Source organism: Martes martes (genome assembly GCF_963455335.1).
Source record: "Martes martes genome assembly, chromosome: 3".
In the NCBI taxonomy this organism is placed as follows: Eukaryota; Metazoa; Chordata; class Mammalia; order Carnivora; family Mustelidae; genus Martes; species Martes martes.
The window spans coordinates 192,928,309-192,934,327 of record NC_137890.1 but is presented as its reverse complement, the minus strand read 5'-3'; positions in this window follow the sequence as shown (position 1 = coordinate 192,934,327).

The window sequence follows — 6,019 nt, the reverse complement described above, 5'->3', positions numbered from 1 at the left end:
AAAAAAAAAAAAAAAAAAAGGAAAAAGTTTCATTAGAAACTTGGCATATCTCTAGCAAATATATTTTTATATGTATATGGTATATAATGAAAACAGTCAATTCTTTGAGCAGCAAAAGCCGTACTGACTACTGCAAACTAAGCTGAGCTTTAACATGCCTTTTGTTTTAAATGGGCTTTAAGACCAGAGGAGGGAATATTTCAAATCAACCAACCAATTCAGTATCCTGTGGCTTGACAGACAAGGGTTTACTAAATATTATCGATACTGTAAATAGCCTCTATCACTATTTAATAATTTTATAGTGATTTGGGCTCTAAGTAGCTGATGGAATTAAAAAAAATCACTGAATTCCTAAGGGTTTCTTTAATTAAGCAGTACTATTTACAAACAACAGTATAAGATTTAAGTGCCTGGGAGAGGGATACAATTTTTAAAAATTACACAATGGGTAAGTTTTTGTTTTGTTTTTGGTGAGGGGAAAGGTGGTGTATAGGAAGCCGGGAATGGGAAGGATGAGAATCAGTAACTGTACTGTCCGATGACTGACGGAACAGATCTCAGTACGTTCTTTTCCATGAAGACTCTGTCAGACCGTGGACAGATCAGGCAGAGGCGTGCGCCTGTGAACATCACAGCTACGTCAGAACAGGGGCTGGGGTGGCTCACAGGGAAAGCTGAGGATGGGAGGAAGCCTCGGGGGAGGGGGGAGGGCGGCTGCTTTAGCCCAGTGAAGGTCAGTAATGGTATGTGTGATGACTGAGTGAGCAGAGGAGGAAAGGACAGAACAGAGTTAAAAATGAGCGACTCACCTCACCTCTTGACCCTGATGAGACAGGATGAGTTGTGAACTGAGGGCTTCTCCGTGACACCATACTTCTGCCCAATACTGCAACTGGGAGAAGAAATTCTATATTTGGATGTCTAGCTTTGCCACAAAACACAGCTTAAAAATAAAATAACAGAAAGAAATAGAATTAAGCAAATAGTTATTTTTGCACTTGAACTGAAACGTACTGTACTGTAAATTACCATGACTCATTTTAAGTGACCTTTAAAATCAGATGTATTTATTATGCTTATGTAATTATAGAAATAAAGAAATGGATGACGGGCTGAACCTCACCTATGAATGTACAGTATGTGGATTTGTGAAACTGACTTTAGGAAGTCAAAAACTTATACTGTGTCTTGTGTTTACAGTTCTGATTTATTCCTTTGAAAAGCCTGCTGTTTTGGAAATGCACAGTTGACATGTTGAAATAAAAATAAATATCATTTTTAAAAATTTCTTAAATGATAAAGATGTGACCAAATAAAAGCCCTTTACTCTCTAATGACGGAGACCAAATCCAACAGGCCGTTGTTATGGAACATTTATTCTGTGAGCTGATTCGGTGATTTCTAGCCTTTTAGGGCAGACGCCTTCATGGGTTTGTGGACTTCCTGACTTTTTCTTACTGTTGCCAAAGCACCATTTGCATTTTATTATTTTTTTAATTTGCTATTTATTTATTTACTTTTTAAGTGGGCCCCACACCCAATGTAGGGCTTGAACTCATGAGACTGAGATCAAGAGTTAGATGCTCTACTGACTGAGCCGGTCAGGCACGCTTTAAAAAACATTAAAATGGATTCAAATTAAAATCTGAGAATTTCATAACCTCCCCTGAGACTCCCTGGAAATCCCCAGGGAGTCTCAAAGCCTGGGCTGATGCCATCACCGTCTTAATGTCTTCTTTCATACACTTTCCGCCTGCAGAAAAGTGAGTGAACGGAGGGCCGCGTCTCTGTGGATCCAAAGAGGTTAGTTGCTACCAAACTGTTACTCGGAGCCCTTCGGAGAACGTCGGGTGCTCACACGCAGAGCCACCAGCCGGTGAGCCTCGCGAGAACCCCCCGTTACAAGAAGAACGCGCCGCTGTCCCGCGTCCGACCGCGCCGCGGCCGCAGGAGGGACCGGCTGAGCGCCGCCCGAGTGGCACTTGTCGCGTACCCGGGCGGGGCCCCTTCGGCCGCGGTCCGCTGAGCCAGTCGAGTGAAGCCGAGTCTTGGGCAAGGAGCGCCGGGTGCACAGTTCGGGGCGGGGGCGGGCTGCGCCGAGACCGACCGTCCGTCCTCCGGTCCTTCCGTCTGAGAGCCCAGTGCGGCCCGCGCGGCCCGTCCCCGTGTCTCACGCGGGGCCCCTAGAGCCGGTGGAGCCGCGGCCGACGGAGCCCGCCTCGCGGGACGGACGTCGCTAAGCCGGACTCGAGGGGCTCGGACTCAAAGCCGCTCGACGCCAAAGCTCCGTCCGGCCGCTCCTTCCCCCTCCGGCGTGGGGGCCGCTGGCGCGGGCGGCGGTGGAGCCCCGGGGGGCGGCGCCGGCCCGGACGCGTGCCTGGTGCGTGTGCAGCCGCGCGTCCAGCCGGATTTCTCCATCTCCCCGGGCCCCAGGAGTCCGGCACCGCCAGACCCCCGGCGCGGGGCTCGCGGGAGCGACCGACCCCGGCGCACTCCGGGGACCGCCTGCGCGGGGTGCGGCGTGTCCGCGTGGGCGGCCGGCGGGGCCGCGGGGGCCGCGTCGCAGGAGTCGGGAGGGACCAGCAGACCCGCCGCTCGGTACCCGGGGGCGCCGTCGGGCGCGGCCCCCGCAGCACAGGTCGCTGCCGAGCGCGGGAGTCGCGGCCAGTGCGTGCGGGACCCGCGCTTCTCACCTCCTGAGCGTGAGCGGCCGCGCGAGGCTCGCGGCCACACCGGATGGCGCGGGCGGAGGGAGACGTCGGTTTGGGGCGATGCCCCGGCCTTGGCATGAGCGACCGGACCCTACAATTCTCCGATTCTGTGCGGACGCGGGAGGCCGTGCCGGCGCGGACGGCAGGGGAGCAAAGTGGGTCTCCTTCGAGGGGGCTTTGGGCCGCCGCCGCCTGCGGACGCGGTGCCGCGACTTCGGGAGCCCGGATCCCGCCCGCGCCGCCTCGGCCGAGCTCCGGGATCGCCGGGCTCGGGCACCCCTTGCCGGCCGGACGCGCGGGGAGATGGGGCGGAAGGACGGGCCGAGCCCGGGGCGCGGTGTCCCGGGGCCGAAAGCGGCGGGCGGTGCGCCAGGGCACGCGGCGGCGCGGGAGCGGCTGGAAGCCGACCGGCGTCGAGACGGGGGCGCAGCTGAGCCGTCCGGGCCGTTCTCGCTCGGCTCACACCGCCGCAGCGGCTCCGGGCCGATTTCCGGGGCGGCCGGGAGCCTGGCCGGGCCGGGGCTGGAGCGCGGGGTCTAGAGTCCACGTCCGGCCCCGAGTCTCCGCTTGGCCGGCGAGAACCCACGGACGCGGAGCCCCGGAGCCCTCCTCCGCCCGCCGCCGGCGCTCACCGCACCCACCTGCCCGGCGGTTCTGCGGCGGAAAGGAGGTGCCGGTAACACTGGGCAATGCTGGCGCCACGAGCGACGCAGCCCCGGCGAGAAGGTGCGGCTCGTCCCCCCCAGGGCCTGGCGCTCTCAGGAGCGTGTCCCCGCTCACATCGGCGACCATGGCCTCCCAGGCTTCAGGGCCGCGTTCAGGCGTCCGCGCGCACCCAGCGCTCCGTTCCGACGTGCGGGGCGACCAGTCAGCCGCCTGCAGATCCGAGTGACTGAAAAGACAAAATGAAGCAACATATAAACTGAAGAGCTGGGGAATGACAAGTAACAAAGGCAATTCTGCGGTGTGCAAGAGCCACAGACAGGAGGGGTTTTAAGACATTTATTGCACAGTTTCTCTATTTTTTCCTCTTCTATGGGTGTTAAAAAATGTAAGCAAGAATTTTATAAGCATTTAACAAGTTGCGTACCTTTCTCTTTGCCAGAAAGCTGAGGACGTTACTCTCTTCAGCTGTAAACTTGTATTTTGAAAAGGTCAGGAACTTTCTGTTCCCTGGAAAGATCAATGGGGGTCTGGAAAAATAACACATAGACCAGTCCTACTCAACTTAATTCTCATTTGTTTTGTGCTTGATGGAAGGCAGGGGAATGGGTTCATTGCCCCAGAGCGGGCGCGCATCTGCCATCAGATGTCGTCACCTCTTCAGCTGATTAGCCGAGCGGCCACCGACTTGACTAACTCCACTTTTGAGAGATGCCAGTAAAGGCAACACAAAGGCATGGGCCCGACACACTGAGGCTCACACTTTGATTCTACCACTTTAGCTACTATGTCCTTTGACGACCTTCTCTGAGTCTGCTCTCAGCTGAAAAATGGAAACGATGCTAAAGCGCATCACAGAGTGATTAGAAGTCTAAATGAAGAGGCACAGAAAGGGCCTAGTACAGCACATGATACATCGCTGATAAATGCTGGTCCTCCTCCCCTTTCTCCTTTTGATTGCTGCCTTGTTGGAAAACGGACGAAATCTAAAAAGTATACAGATTCCCCCAAATAACTTAAGTAAAAAACAAAGAGCAGCTACCCAAGTGAATGTATCTCCCATTTATCCTGGTAAATACACTTAACACTCAACCCACATCCCCGGTGACCTATTAGGATACCACACTCAGGGGTCACAGCCAAAGCAGCACAGTTACCTGAAAAAGGTAACTAGCCTCCTGCGGACTTCAACAACGTATCTGAATGAAGACCATGCCCAGTAGAAGGGGGTGGAGATGCTGGTCAATTACCCAAAAAATACAAAAACAACAATCGCAGAAGGAAAAGCTGGTAGGGCCTGCGTAAAGGAAGGGTGGTCTCTGCCAGGAGACTGAGTATCTCGTCCCATTAGCAACGGTAGCCCCACTGAGGGGGTTGCACTCGACTTGTTCTGGTGACATTAAATATGTGAATAATGCACCAAACTCCCTTTGTTCTTTCTGCTCAAGCAACCTTCTTACCACCATTTGACCTTCATAGGGGTCTTCTGGGAGAGAATCTGCTGGTTTCATCAATTCAAGTGTTTTTAATCCTTATGCTGGTTTTTTTGGTCTGTTTTTGGCCGTGAATCACTAAATAGACAATACGAATCGGCTGGTATGAGACAGGTCTTCTTATGGTACAACGACAAAAATCAGGTTCTAAATCAATGAGGTCAAGGCTCACACCCACGTGCTTATGTCTCCAATGTTGTATCACCAACCGCGGGGGTCTTTCAGGAGGCAGCTTACTCCTGGGGTCACCTGCAAACACCTCTGTCTTATGGCAGGCTTCTTAAAATTCTACATCCATTATGTTATCTATGCCTAACAGCTACACAAAAAAGCTGATTTTAAAAAAATTGTACTTCTCTAACTGCGAAATAATCACATACAGAATAATCTTTTTTCTTTTCTTGACACAATCGCAGCAGTCTTAATTCTTTCCCATGTTTAGATACACGAATCATCCATCGCCTATTCCAGGCCTCTTAAAGTCTGAAATTTCTTAAATTTCTAGATTTAATAAAAAAGGTCATAAATTCAAGTATTATCCTAAACATCAATGGACACTCCCCTCTAATTCAGCCCTTACTATTATTGGCAAATTGTACATGCAATTCACAAATCATTTTTTGTGAAATGTAAAATGTGTTTTAAAACCCTTAAAAATACCATTTGAATGATACAATTGTTTAATCATTGCCACCTACGCTAAATCTCACCCACACATTTTGGTGTCAAATAGTCCCAACTTGCTAACAACAGTAAGCTTTTATGAGGCACCCTGCATAAGCAGTAACACAAAGGTTCACTTATGGTCCATAATTGCACACCTATGGCGATAGGAAGCACGAGGCCAACTTTCAACCACCTGTGAAGGGCAGAGCCATTTTACTGACTGATCATTTACACAGTTTAAAGGCCTTTAAATAACTAACGGAGGGGGAAGGAGGTGGGGAAGAGAGAGAAAGAGAGGAAGGAAGGGAGAAGGAAGAGAATAAAGATCTCTTACGGGAGTCATCTCTATACTGCCTCACGGGGATCAGAACAGTGATCAGCGCTATAATAAACCCCAAATCCAATGAACACAACATAAATAACACCAAACGCATCACAAGCAATCCTTGTAGTTGTTTAGCTTCTCACAGTTCTCACATAACA